Source organism: Myotis yumanensis, unplaced genomic scaffold (assembly GCF_028538775.1).
Source record: "Myotis yumanensis isolate MYYU_CA2020_CCGP unplaced genomic scaffold, mMyoYum1.0.hap1 SCAF_11, whole genome shotgun sequence".
Classification (NCBI taxonomy): domain Eukaryota; kingdom Metazoa; phylum Chordata; class Mammalia; order Chiroptera; family Vespertilionidae; genus Myotis; species Myotis yumanensis.
The window spans coordinates 46,845,875-46,861,114 of record NW_027223762.1 but is presented as its reverse complement, the minus strand read 5'-3'; the positions used below and the strand labels follow the sequence as shown (position 1 = coordinate 46,861,114).

Sequence of the window (15,240 nt, the reverse complement as noted above, 5' to 3'; positions counted from 1 at the left end):
TGATGCATTTACTTATGGAACTCTAACCTGAGTTTGGAAATGAATGAGTAGGTATACTATGGCAATCAATATGTTATTATATTCATATATTAGTCAAGTACTTATTGAGCACCTCTTATTTGCCTAGTGCTGTACGTGGTATATATTAAATTATAATGGTCCCAACTTTCATAGAGTTTATAGTTTATTGATACAGTCAGAGAATTAAATAGTTCCTCACAATGAGTCATAACAAGTGCTATGGGAATGATGGAATATCATGGGCCCAGAAAGCTGGAGAACTGGCTCAATTTAGGGTGTCAAGGAATGTTTCCCAGAAGTGGCACCAAACTGGAGACTAGATGAGTAAATAATAATTAGTCAGGAGAAACCATATATCTACTCGGCCTGATCTAGCAACTAGAATAATTGCTGGAATCCAATCTTAAAAATGCTTCATTGTATTCCAGGCAGTGTAAAATTTGGTGTTCTTCCAAGTGTGGTCCACCTGGTTGCCACCATCAACATCATCATGATCATCATCTTTATCAATATTTATTTAGTGAAAAATTATATCTGAACACTTTATATGGATTATGCAAGTAATCTTCCTAACAACCCTAAAAATAGATAGTTAATATTATGTTTATTTTACATGTGAGGAAGTGAAGCTACCAATGTTTTATCCCAGGGCATCCAGATATTCTGCAGTTCTGTTCTCTAATGCTCCCTTTAATGGCTGCATTGACTCAGTTACTAGAGAGGTTCCTTCTTAAGTGATAATATTGATAAAATGTCAATGTAAACAAAGGACATAGTTTAATGACTAGGTCTTCATATTGTTACCAGTAGGAAAAGGCCCTCATCCCCACCTGTTGCTCCCGGGAGTGGATTTTTTGCAATATCCAGAGCAGTGGTTCTCAACCTTCCTAATGCCACGACCCTTTAGTACAGTTTCTCATGTTGTGGTGACCCCCAATTTCATTGTTACAAATTAAACATAATTAAAGCATAGTGATTAATAAAAAAAAACAATATGTAATTATATATGTGTTTTCCGATGGTCTTAGGCGACCCCTGTGAAAAGGTCGTTCGACCCCCAAAGGGGTCGCAACCCACAGGTTGAGAACCACTGATCCAGAGGAAAAGATTTTCTGAGACTCACAAGGTAGGATGACATATCATAGAAAGCTTTATCTTTGTGGAATCAAATCCCTGAGCTTCCAAGGTCCCATTTTTCTTGGGCCAGTCATAGAAGACGTGTACCTGGGCCTTCAGCAGAGCTAAAATAAGAGCCAGTATCCAGAATTTCCTTTCCATGTTGGAGCTGAGTCCGGTCCAGCATTAGGCTGGCTTAGTTTATGTTTCCTGCTGAAGTTCATTAGTCCACTATGTGTAGGACCCATATGGCCCTGGATAATTTTGGATGAAAGCAAGAGAGCCAAGAGCAAGCCAAGAGTCACACAAGAGAGCCAGGAGCAATGAAAGAGTGAACTCCTTTGTTTAGGGGATTATGTATTCCCAAAATTTCATGGGTTTACTGGGGCCACGCCCATTCTGGCCAATGATCTCTGTTCCCAGGTGTGACTGAAAGGAACCTTTCCTAGTTACTCCAACTTCACTGCACCTGGGTTTATCTCTCCTTTGTTGGACCCCATCCCCCTGTGATTCTGGTGGTTCTCTGGGAAATGTGAAATCCAGGTTCCTGGTGAAGCTGCCCAAATGGCATACCTATAATGCCTGGCCTCCTCCCTTGGCTCTTTTCCTATTATTAATAGCTAACTAATTACAATGGTATCAAAATCTGACACTGACCTTGTGAATTCAAGGACATTTCAGATAATGACACTAGACAATTATCATGTAGCTTCAGTTCAGGTCTAGGGTTACTATAGTGGTTTACCCTATGACCTAGAAAGAGGAAAAGTGCCTTCTAACTTAGGTTGCTAGACTAAATATTAGTGCTACCTTGAATTCTAAGGTATCTCTTGAAATAGCATATTTATTTAATTTAACCTTATAATAAACCATCTATACTAATAAAAGGGTAATATGCAAATTAACTATTACTCCACGACAAAGATGGCAGATGGTGCCCATAGCCACAAAGATGGCGGCATCCATAGACACAAAGATGGCGGTGCTGGCTGGAGCCGGCTGGAGCAGGCGGATGCTTGGCTTCCTTTGGGCGGGATGCTTAGCCAAGCCTCCTGCAAATCCCAGCCGGCCACCGAGGGCTGGTCTTTGAGCGGCGGCCACAGATATGGCCAGAGTGGGCAGGAGGCGGCTCCGGCCCAGAGCAAAGGCAGGAGGCAGTGTCCAGAGCGAAGGCCTGGGTCCGGGGTGCCAGAGGGAAGCTGGTGTTGGCAGCTTGCACGAACCTTTGTGCACTGGTCCTCTAGTTTTGAGAATAAAGTCCTTTGACAGAAGGGAGTTATCATGTACTTGTTGTACTAACAGTGTGCATCTCCTGTAAAGAATATGCACTGCCTCTGAACAAAACTGTTGTCCTTGACTCTCTCTTCTATATCCCCATAGCTTAGAAAGTTTTGTCATCATTATAAAACTATTAGTTGTGTTTTCTACGCCAACTTTCTAGAGCTCCACTCCAGAAATACAAAATAATTATGGCTCAGACTTGAGTCTCTACATTCATTCTCATCTTCACAGCAGTGTAGTGGCTTCCTGAAGTCCTACCTGTAAGCTAGGACTCATGGCCAGCTTCCAACATCAACCTTGACCTAAGGCAGTGAGTAGCAAACAAGCTGTGTCTTCTGGAACTCTGTTTTAAGTTATATTTGCTGATCTTCCAACAATGACAGTGTGACCTAGTTCTTGAAATCCATTTTTTTTATTGTTTATAATTTTTTATCCATCATTAGGACCCTCACATTGTATAATTCAACATTTGCCTGAGCTCTGTCATTGTTGCTTTTGAGTAACCTGTCCATTTTTTCTCCTCTTAATGGAGATATGCCTTTGTCTTTATCAGCCACTCTCTAGGGACCACAAAGGTAACTGGGTAAAAATTATTGTTTAACAGTCCGGCTCTCCATTGCTAGACCTCTCAGATCTTAAGTAACATTTGAATAATTTGTTATATCAGTTATATATTGCCTATTGTTTTATTTTGCTTTCTACTCACCTTTAAGAACCTATTGCCATTGGATTTTGTCATTGTCTATTGCAAAATTATCAGTCTCAGATGCTCATAGAGACCAGATAGGTCACCTAAGTGTGTGACACCAGCCAGGTGGGGACTATGGTGACATGAAAGCATTTCTAGGAGCCACAGCTCTTCAGTAAGAGCTCACTCTTATCATGGCTAAATGTGATCCTTGTGATTACATATATAAAAATTTGTATTTTTATGTGAAATCTCCAATTTTATAAAAATTAGAATATAATTCAGAAATTAAAAAAAACACACTGAGAAGATAAAAATAAAATGAAACACAAATAAAACAACAACCACAACAAATGCCCTAGGATCTCATCTCCCATCCAAGGCTGACATAATTTCAGTTTTATTCATTTGGGATACCCCAATCAGCTCTAAGATCTTGAATAATTTCTCTTAAGTATTAGACCCCATCTTGCCTAGAGAAAATAGTTATCCAAGTTTCAATATAAAATGGTCGACTATTTTGGTTGACCACTACTCAAGAAATCATTGAAAGTTGTAGGCATTTATGGATATATACATTAAACTATGTAGTACACTTATACTAGTATTGGTACTATCTCTACTAATAATAGCAAATGATAGTAATATCATTTATAAGGAGCTGTCAGACTTGGGGATGTCAAGGCCAAAATCTCCAGATTGACATGTCTGTCTTTTTTTTTCTATATCAGCTAATCTGATTAAGTTTTACACTTCATTTTACATGTAAAGAAAGCATACTTATCAGCAGAAGCAATGATTTTAAAGCACACTGGAGGGAAACATTCAGAATTCCCAGAGAGATTTGATAAGTTTTCACAAGTCACTCTTTCCACAATCTGGGACCACTTCTATTTCTAGTACCCTTGAACTGTTACTGACAATATTCCCAGTTGAACTGATTCATTTTCCTTCTCACCTGACAGCAGCTGTCATTATAAAAATTGCCAACCCAATTCAGAGAGCATCTGCACAATGGGAGGGACTTAAACTTATAACAACCTTCCAGAAAGCCTAGACTCATCATCACCTCTTGTCAGTTTGTACATGAACTCATCTTTTAGTCACAAAACGTTGGCAGATTAGAAGATTATATATGACAGATCTGAAATAGCATCCATGACATCCTTCCCTAGTAGTACCTCTGAAAAAGGAACATCATGAAAAATCATATTTAGAAATTTGATAAGTGATTTACAAATTGAAGGAGGTTAGGTTCATGGCTAACTTCTTATAAACTATTACATTTATCTGCAAACAAGGCCTAGAAAACTGTGTTTTTAATATGATGAGAACATTTATCAGAAATGCTATGAAATGTTGCTTCTTCTTGGTGTATATTAGAATTTTGCTCTCCTGCCCATGTCATTTATTCCACTAGGGAGCTTAGAAGGACACAGACCTTTTCTTTTAAGTATAGTCCTATCTGCTTGAAAAATTGCCTCTTCTCTCTCAGCATTTTGTTTCTGGAGTTGAATGACACTAGCCTAAATATACAAATAATGTACTTAAAGCCTCTCCATTTGTCACAGTTTCTAAAAAGTTTTGGTCAACCAAGCTATAATTTTTAAGCGATAATTATTTCTTTTTTCAAAACTTCAAACAATTAAACACGTATATAACTTCCAATGTACAGAGAAAGCATTACTTTAGCACATGGGCTTACAATAATTCTAGGTAAAAGCAAGGAAATGTAACAATGTATTTTTCCTGGACTCTCTTGATACATGACTCCCATTTTGGTTTCTGAAACTCTAAATTATACTTGGCAGATACCTCTTACTACCTGTGCAATTAATTTCTTTTTTTAATTTCTTTATTGACTAAGGTATTACATGTGTCCTTATTCCCCCATTACCCCCCATCTCCCCCACACATGCCCTCACCCCCCTGGTCTCTGTGTCCATTGGTTAGGCCTATATGCATGCATACAAGTCCTTTGGTTGATCTCTCCCCCTTACCCTCCCCCTCCCCTACCTTCCCTCTAAGGTTTGATAGTCTGATCGATGTTTCTCTGTCTCTGGATCTGTTTTTGTTCATCAGTTTATGTTGTTCATTATATTCCATAAATGAGTGAGATCACGTTATATTTATCTTTATCTGATTGGCTTATTTCACTTAGCATAATTCTCTCCAGTTCTATCCATGCTGTTGCAAATGGTAAGAATTCCTTCATTTTTAACCGCAGTGTAGTATTCCATTGTGTAGATGTACCACAGTTTTTTAATCCACTCATCTGCTGATGGGCACTTAGGCTGTTTCCAAATCTTAGCTATGGTGTATTGTGCTGCTATGAACATAGGGGTGCATATATTCTTTCTAATTGGTGTTTCTAGTTTCTTGGGATATATTCCTAGAAGTGGGATCACTGGGTCAAATGGGAGTTCCATTTTTATTTTTTTGAGGAAAGTCCATACTGTTCTCCACAGTGACTGCACCAGTCTGCATTCCCACCAGCAGTGCAGGAGGGTTCCTTTTTGTCCACATCCTCGATGTGCAATTAATTTCTAAGCACTTAGGCTATAAACCACTACATTGGAGTCCTATTTGAAGGATTAAAAAAAATTATTATTGATGTTTATTGTTGAAAGTATTACATATGTCCCTCTTTTCCCCTCATTGGCCCCTTCTAGCCGCCCCCCATCCCCACCACAGGCCTTCACCACACTATTGTCTGTGTCCATAGATTATGAAAATATGCATATAAATTCTTTGGTTGATCTCTTCTCACCCACCCACCCATCCTCACCTTCCCTCTGAGATTCCACAGTCTGTTCCATGCCTCTATGTCTCTGGATCTATTTCGTTCATCAGTTTATTTTGTTCAATATATTCCAAGATCATGTGATACTTATCTGTCTCTAACTGGCTTGTTTTGCTTAGCATAATACTCTTTTTTTCTTTAGTATTTCACGTTCATACTTAAATGCTTCTTCTTTTCTTTTCTTTTGTAACCCAATGATTCTAAGAAATGGCTGCATAAAGGATAGCCTTCTCATTGTTTTGCTAAAAGCCAAAGATGGTGGTTCATTCATATTTACACTGTATACGCTTATTTGCATTTGCCTTTGCTGATTTAAAAGGGAGTTTGCTCCAGGATTTCTATTATATGCATACAGATGATTTTAACTAGTGGGTGGGAGGAGGAAGGCAATTGTAGCAAGTAGAGGTTAAAATCTGAAACTCGTTTTTTATAAGTCATAAATAACTTAGGATTCTTTCCAGCTCTTCTTTGCCAGTTTCATGAGGTAAAGTAGAATAGTCTTCATATTAAATTATGTCAGGTTTTTTGGGAACAGGTGACAGAACAAATAATTTCAAATTTCCTATTCTACATTCAGAAAATTTGCTGAGGACCATGCTGCTGACCTTTGCAGTAGCGAGTTGTAGCTTGGGGGGGAAAAATGAGTGAAGATTATATGTCATTGAACATTTTCACCCTAGCTAAAGTGACTCTTACCAATCCCCACCTCTGTATAATATTTTTTTCAGAACATGGATACAACCACTAATGAGAGTTTTCTAGTGCTGATATTCATATTGTTTATAAACATTTTTAAAAACCTAATTAATTGCTTTGTACATAACTCAATTGCATTTATATATAGTTATATATTTTTATATAGTTATAGTTATATATATATGTATGGAGAGATCTATATATACATATACAGATTTAATAATTCTTGTCAATCTATATCTATATCTATCTATATCTATCTATATCATCATCTATCTCTATATCATCACTTATACCTATCTATATCGATATCATCTATATCATTAGGCCACAGAAAAATTAAACTTTTGATCAGAAAGTGACATCATAAAGAAAGCTAAATTTTGTTTGTTTCAAGTTCTATAACATTGAAAATAAACTCACTGTTTTTTAAAAATTTTTTTAACTTCAAAATTAGTATTTCTGGAGGATGTTTCAGGGATCATTAATCAAGCAGGATATTTTATGACACAAACATAAGTTCCATAGCTAACTAAGTTGAGAAAGACTGCTCTTACCTTCTAAGAGAAGTGTATGATTTTATCATCATAGTAAAAGATCTAAGAAATTTGCTTAACTTTGCTTAATTTTGCATTTTTCACACGTTTGTCTATGAAATTAAGATTCTAGATCTAACTACTTCTCAGAGACATTGAAGTGCTAATAAAAAGTTAGCAATTTTAAACTTTTCAGAGAACTTTTTAATGTATTTATGACTGATTTCTTCAAATGGCTTTGATTCCTAGCATTCTCTTGGTTATAACACATGACATTTCCACTTATCTTGGGCACAGCATTCTTGAAATTGATTTATGTTTGCTATTAATTAATTATAATGAGTAAACCTCCCTTATTTGAACAGCTATAATTATTCCTTGTCTTTGAAGTATAACAACATGACAGCATAAGATGTTACAAGCAAGACTGGTGTCACTTCTGTCATATCTGGGGAGAAATTGTGCAGGTTCCTGTAGCTAAAGATTTGCAATTTAAAACCGTTTCTTTCACCTTACTCAGAGATTCAGGAAGTGGAAAGCAGGATCTGAGGATTATTTGATCATTTGGTCTGAAACTTTTTTTTTTACAGAAAGTGAAAAAAATACAAAACAGGAAAAATAACTACTCAAAAGTTAGAAACTTTAATGAAGGTGGAATCTGTCTTTAAGGCACACTGTAGCTTAGTGAGTGAGCCAGACTGGAGCCAGACTGTCTTAAGATCAAATCCTGGCTCTGCCACTTATTATATTAGTGCTTTGAGCTTAGACCAATGACTCACCCTGTGAGTTTTTAATTTCTTCATATGCAAAATAAAGATAATAACAGTATCTGTCTCAAAGGTGATTGTTTGGGGCCAAGTGAACTAAAATATAGAAAACTTGATCTGGTACATAGCAAGTGCTGGATAATTATTTGCTATTATAATTAAGACTCAAGTCTCTGATTTTTAGCTGTCTTCAGGAAAAAAAATATTTAATGATTCGATAGGGAATATTTAATGGTTTAGAACTTAATGAATGCTATCAGAAGAACATTGAATGGTTGTTTTAATCAAAGTTCCAATGTGTCAAACCAGAGCTACAGACACCAAAGACATAGAGAAATTGGGAAGTTGGAGAGGGCCATCACTGTATAGTAGGCTCCAAAGATCATGGGCTAACAGTGCCGATGGGGTCCCTGACTATATAGCATTTACAGTCAGGGGAAAGTGGGGATCACAAGTAAGAGGGGGAGAATGTACAAAGGAAACATGAAGAGCACTATGAAGGTAGGCAGGATGCTTAGAGAGAGAGCATTCTAGGATACGTTTAACTGAGTAACCAAGGAGAACTAAGTTAGATCTAGTACAGAAGGCTCTACAGGGAGAGGGAAATTTTGTTGTATGAATGTGTCCGAATAAAGATCACCCAGTAGCTTGGGAAATGCCAATGATTAAAAACAAATAACTGAATTCACTGATTTTTATAGCTATATGATTCTTTTAGAAATTCTGGTTTATAAGTTCTATGTCAGATATACTATCTAGGTGCTTTTTTTAATGCTCTCTGAACTTTTACCCCTGCTTGTTTCCAAATAATACATTTTTATTTTCGTTTGATCTTTCTAAGGATCACTAAAATGCTGGAATTACTCTATCATCTTGGCCATGTGGCATCTAAAATTAATGTAGGCAAATATATTTATGTTTTCTGAGCCAACAACATTGCCTAATGTGAGCCTTTAGAGCTGCTTCCTAATATTCTTTTCTTCTCCTGACCACAGACTGACATTATGAAAGCTAAACCTTTGAGCACCATGTGGGGAGATGGGGCACTATTCTGACCAGTGAGTGGTGCAGAGAATGGCAAGTCTCTACCACAGTGGTTCCCAAACTTATTTGGCCTACCGCCCCCTTTCCAGAAAAAATATTACTCAGCGCCCCCTGGAAATTAATTTTTTTTTAAAATTTTAATAGCAATTAAACAGAAATATTAATGTTTCTACCTTTTTCGTAAAATATAGTAAAGAAAGGTATAAATTAGAAACATTGAAGTTTGAAATTATGAAACTATTTATTGAACTCAGAATAGAAAGGTAATACAAAAAAAGTTAAAACAAATGCACCTGTGGCCATCACCGCCCCCCTGGATCGCTGCAGTGCCCACCAGGGGACAGTAGCGCCCACTTTGGGAATCACTGCTCTACCAGAACACAGCATCAGACTGTGCAAAATCCTGCAGAGGTCCCTCCCCACTGAGCCAGTGAAAAGGAGGCTGTCAAGATGAAGTTTCTTGCCTAGCTGGGTGTTGCTCAGTGGTGGACCCCCCACCAAGAGGTCACAGGTTCAATTCCCTGTCAGGCCATGTGCCAGGGTTGCAGGCTCCATTCCCAGTAGGGGGTGTGCAGGAAGCAGTTAATCCGTGATTCTCTCTCATCATTGATGTTTCTATTTCTCCCTCTCTGAAATCAATAAAAATATATTTAAAATAAAAATTTAAAAAAGATGAAGTCTCGGTTGCCCTTGGTGCTAGAGTATGTGCAATGAGCAAAGCAACCCTCAATGCACTGGTTGCATGAGGAAGAAATAAAAGTTTGTTGTGTGAACTGTTGAGGTTTTGAGAGTTTTACAGTACTGCAACATGATCTAATCTAATCTAACTGATACTCTTATCTGCCAACATAACATTATGTTTATGTGTATACATTTCTTTTCCTTTTAAGAGTGTATTTCTCCTAACTGACATAGTGCATGCAAAGAAAAAAAATTGAGGACTTTCTCTTTGCCTTTGGAAGACATCAAGTTTTTAATAAATAGAAGAAAAAAATAACCTAGTATTACTCCCTATTATAAAAACATACTCAGTATGTGGATGGGCAGAATGAGCATGGATGACATAAGAGATACTCATTGTACAGATTGTATAACTGAAGTTCAGCTGAAATTAGTTAATATTTGAAGGGCTCTAATATTGTTGCAAAATTATAAAATACTAGAGGCCCGGTGCACAAATATTTGTGCACTGCGGGGGGGGGGGTGGTGGTCCCTCAGCCCAGCCTGTGCCCTCTTGCAGTCTGGGACCCCTCAGGGGATGACCACCTGCTGGCTGAGGCCTGCTCCCTTGGGGATTGGGCCTAAGATGGCAGTCAGACATCCCTCTGGCAGCCTTGCAGCCCTCGGGGGATGTCCACTTGACAGTGGGGAGCAGACCTAAGCTGCAGTCGGACTTCCTTAGTGCTGCTGAGGAGGCAGGAGAGGCTCCCACCACGACTGCTGTACTGGCAGCAGTCAGCCTGGCTTGTGGCTGAGCAGAGATCCCTCAAGTGGGAGCACACTGACACCAGAGGGCAGCTCCTGCATTGAGTGTCTGCCCCCTGGTGGTCAGTGTGTGTCATAGTGACCAGTCATTCCTAGTCTTTCTGCTGTTAGGGTCAGTTTGCATATTACCCTTTTACTATATAGGATAGAGGCCTGGTGCACGGGTGGGGGTCAGCTGGTTTGCCCTGAATGGTGTCCTGGATCAGGGTAGGGGTCCTGCTTGGGTGCCTGGCCAACCTGGGTTAGGGGCTGATGGCTGTTTTCAGGCTGCTCACACCCCCTTCAGGGTGGGGGTCCCCACTGTGGTGCCTGGCCAGCCTGGATGAGGGGCTGAGGGCTGTTTTCAGGCTGGCCACACCTCCTTCAGGGTGGGGGTCCCCACTGGGGTGCCTGACCAGCCTGGATGAGGGGTTGATGGCTGTTTTCAGGCGGGCCAAGCCTGCAACTGAAGCTCCCAGTCTCTCCTTTTTTCTTTTTCTTTTTTATTCTGGGATTTATTTACCTTCTGTAATTGAAATTTTGTTGCAGCTCCAGCTCCGAGGCAGCTGGCTGAAAGCAGGTATCTGGGGTTTGTTTAGCTTCTATAATTGCAACATTGTTGCTTAGACTGGAGCTCAGAGCCGGGCTGCAGCAGGCGGGGAACCTTGGCTTCCTCCATCACTGGAGCAAGCAAGCCTCCTGCTCGCTTCAGCTGTGTGGCTCCCGGCCACCATCTTTGTTGGCAGTTCATTTGCATATTGCCCTGATTAGCCAATGGGAAGTGTAGCGGAGGTATGGTTAATTACCATGTTTGTCTATTATTAGATAGGATACCTCACTGAGGCCCCTTTCCATCACTGCCTCCCAATTTATTTACATTTTCAGTACGTGATTTATAGTGTAAAGATTAACAGAATAGTATTAAAGAGATATATAGTATTATATTAAAGTTGTATTAATATGCTTGAGTAAGAAGTTGTAAAATGGGTAGTTGTTAGGTCTAATAGCCTCTAAAATCAGCAATCTGCAATGATAGTAACTGATGCTATTACTCTGACAGGAGATAGAGTAATTTACTAGTAAGCTCTTGAGTACATCCTGATTTGATTATGTTATCTGCATACTTGGTGGAAACTTCTACAGATTCTTTAGAATTGCATCAACTTCCATGCGAATGCCAAGAACCTCACACTTCAGCTTTTAGGGTTGAGATATTCATGGTGGCTTTCTTGATTTTCATTTCTCCCCATATTTAAAGCTTTCATAATTCAACATTAAATCCGAAATACATATAGCAGTTTTCCTTTGGTCTTCAAATTCTGACTGATATGACAACTAAAAGTGACCTAAAGAAATTGACTTTTATTTAAGAATTCTAAAGGTAGATGTGTTCTAAGGGTGATTATCTCAGGGGCTAACTAACATCACCAAAGACCCAATGTCTTACAATGCCATTTTCAAGATGTTCGCCTTGGATTAGCTTCTTTTCTCAGTACCCCTCCAAGACCTGTTGAAGAGGGCCCCTATGACATATCCATCACTAGCATCAGCAAAAAATTTCTCTGTGTCTCTCATCCTAATCCTCAATAAAAGTAACTACAGCTGAATGCTTGGTAAGTGTGCAAGTTGTGTCTGTTCATTTCAGAATAAAGAAATTTTAAGCAGCATAGATGAAAGAAAACAAATTAACCTGCTAAATCCTTTCTCTTAGCACGAGTCCCATAAATTCTGGCATAGTCATTTTCCAGAAGGAACAAGTTTGCATTTTCTTGTTTCATGATATATTCCTCATAATATATTCCTCACTAGCCCATATACATGCTGGCTAGTTTGCCCTACCAGTGTAGAACAGTTGCACATGATAACTGAAAAATATTCTGTGATATTCAAAATATGTACTTTTCTCAAATGTGTATATATATGTAGTTCTACAAAAAACATGAGTAACTCATGATACCAGTTTGTACACTGGCAACTAGGTGTTGTCTTAAATACAAGAATAGAGAATTATTTTATTTTATAAAAAATATTTAACATTTTATTTATTTACAAAATATTAAATTAAAATTCGAACTTTATTTAAATAACTTAAATATATGAGAACAAGAAGGGAAATGCACAGAGTAGAATTTTGACTGAAAATCAGAAACTTTCTTTATTCCATATATAGTCTAGTTAGTGTTACTGAGGTAATAGCAATGATATTCTATGGAATCATTTACATATTATACATGATACTTTCTAAATCTGCCCCATGATGAAATATCTTGGGAGGATCACATAAATTTGATATAGATACCTTTCTTGGACACACATGGTAATGCCATCTGATTTTTGTAAAAATTATTTAATTTAATACACATAAGACACAAGGCAATTTAAACATAATAAAACTATAAAAAATAAGAAAATACAGAACAATGTTTAGAATAAAATACAGTATTTGCAGCAATTACTTTTTTTTTTTTTTTTAAATATGGAACGCTTCACGAATTTGCGTGTCATCCTTGCGCAGGGGCCATGCTAATCTTCTCTGTATCGTTCCAATTTTAGTATATGTGCTGCCAAAGCGAGCACTGCAGCAATTACTTTTAAAATTAAATTTTATGTTGCTATTCATTTTCATAAGAGATATGGATTACTATTTAACCAGAAGACAATGTTTTAAATGGATTTACCATTTTTGTCAGTCAATTTTCTCCTAAAGCTTTTAATATGCATGTTTATATGAAGGACAAACTTTTCATTTTTTTTTTCCCCAGTTCAGTGATGGGACTAAAAATAATCACAGCTTTTGCTTATTAAAGGATTGGAAATTAAAAAATAAAATAAATAAATAAATAAAACATTGAAAAGAAATAGACAACATCGATATCTTAGGTAGTCTCTGAGAAGGCAATTTCGTGTAGAAGTGCTTACCTAAAGGAGTGATCCCAAGAGAGAGACTGTGATACAGCGAGGGCACAGGTTAAGACAAGGAAGGAAACCAAGCAAAGGTATGGTTCAGCTGAAGTTGAGGTTCAACCTGATCTCTGGGGCACCAGTGGTACCACAGGTGTCCCATCTAGAGGCGATGGGACTGTACGCTTAGTATCTCCATATCACTCAGTGTGTGGCTACCTTTCTCCTCCTTCCAGTGCAATGGCTCCTCATAGATGGGTGCACCTGCAGCAAATGGGAGCTGGGTGAGGCAACTGCACTTCTACTGCAATCGAAAATGGAGAAAGTCCTGTCCCGCCTGGGAAGTAAGAATTAGTATCTAGCTCTCGTGCTGATTTTTTATTTCCATTTTCTTCATAGTGAAAAGGGGAGTTGGGTTAAGAAAATTGTAAGTGTAATTTCAGCAATGTGTTTTGGTAGAAAGATTATGAACTTTTGAAAAAACAAAACAAAAACCTTTCAAATAGTTGTACACCAGCAAGTAGCTTACTTTAGGTCTCAAATTTTTTAATCTATAAAATGTGAATGATAATTCCCAAATCAACTGCTGTGGCTTTATCTAATGAAGTTTTTGGTAGAATCATCATCAATAAATGATTAGTTATTGAAATAAATAATATATATATGTTACCTTCTTATATAACCCTTGTCTCTGTGGTTCAGGTGAAATACCATTGTAAGCTGTCAGTATAGTATATGTATGTTGTTAAGACCATTTTTTGTTGTTTTTTTAAAAATCAAATTAGAAAGGTTTATATCTCTTGTCTTCTCCTTGGACTCAATAACTGAATATGGTCTATCAAGGCCCATATAATTAAATGCAGTTAAAGTAGTTTAAATAAAATCAGAAAAAATTTCCAAGTGAGAGTACAGTGATTGGCACATTTTGTTTGTTTAATAAAGAGAAAGAATTTCAAAGGATATAATCTCTATAATACTCACTACTGTCTTTCTATAATTTTCCAAAATCCTCGATTCACTCAGTGTTCATCAGATACCACTTGAGCAAGTTAACATACTGTATTAAGTGCTGACTTCTATTATGACATGATTTAATCAGTGTCAGGAAAATTCTTTGTCTAAATCCAAGTGACATTAAACATTAAACATACACTTATAGTTTTGCTACTTCTAATAAAACTTTACTAATAAAATAGGCAGCTAATTTATGGACCATATTTTACTAATTTGATAAAACATTGCATTAATATAATATTTATCTTGATCACCATGTTTTTGTCAGCCCTGATATTTTGTATCTGAGATGAATGCTTCATTCATCTTGCACTAGTCCTATCTCTACTCAGGAGAACCAGATATATCCTCCATGAAAGCAACTATTAATAATTAGCCATCCTCCCTGCATAAAGATAGCATCAAATTTAGATCTTAGTAAAAAACAAAAAAAAAAAGCTTAAAAACTGAAAATGTCAACAAAATCCTGAGATCACAGAAGTCCTTGCAAAGAAGTGTTAAGCAAGTATCTTCTCTAAACATTCTAAAACTTAATGTAATAAATATAGCACTGTGTTTCATTCATTCATTCAATGAATTAACTATATTACCATTTATAATGATGTAATTCTCAATGTGAATTAAACTTGTATATAAAACATATAACCATAATTTGGATAAAAAATAGACTTAGACTAAAAGTTAAACAAGTGTCAGTACTGGTATTATATTACTTAGAAGGTGCCATAGGGAATCAAGACTATAATAGCTTTTAAAAGGCAAATCTATCTACCTGTTGCCAATAGGTCTATATATTATTCTATTTTCTGTCTTCATCACAATGTAATACCCTATTTTAGTCACTAATTTGATGGCTCCAAAATTTATTAGTAGGACTTGGGGTTTTGTTGTGAGATTAGTAATAATGTA

General features: G+C 37.2%; 1 protein-coding gene and 1 non-coding gene across 9 annotated transcripts in view; one reads left to right on the top strand and one right to left on the bottom strand.

The window, feature by feature from the left end:
• The window catches only part of LRRTM4 (leucine rich repeat transmembrane neuronal 4), a 932,627-nt gene that overhangs the window by 554,996 nt on the left and 362,391 nt on the right, over window positions 1-15,240 (top strand). The gene's annotated exons all lie outside the window — the stretch shown is intronic.
• Window positions 12,887-12,993, bottom strand: LOC139020288 (U6 spliceosomal RNA). The gene has a single exon (XR_011473280.1). It is a non-coding gene; the product is annotated as a U6 spliceosomal RNA (small nuclear RNA).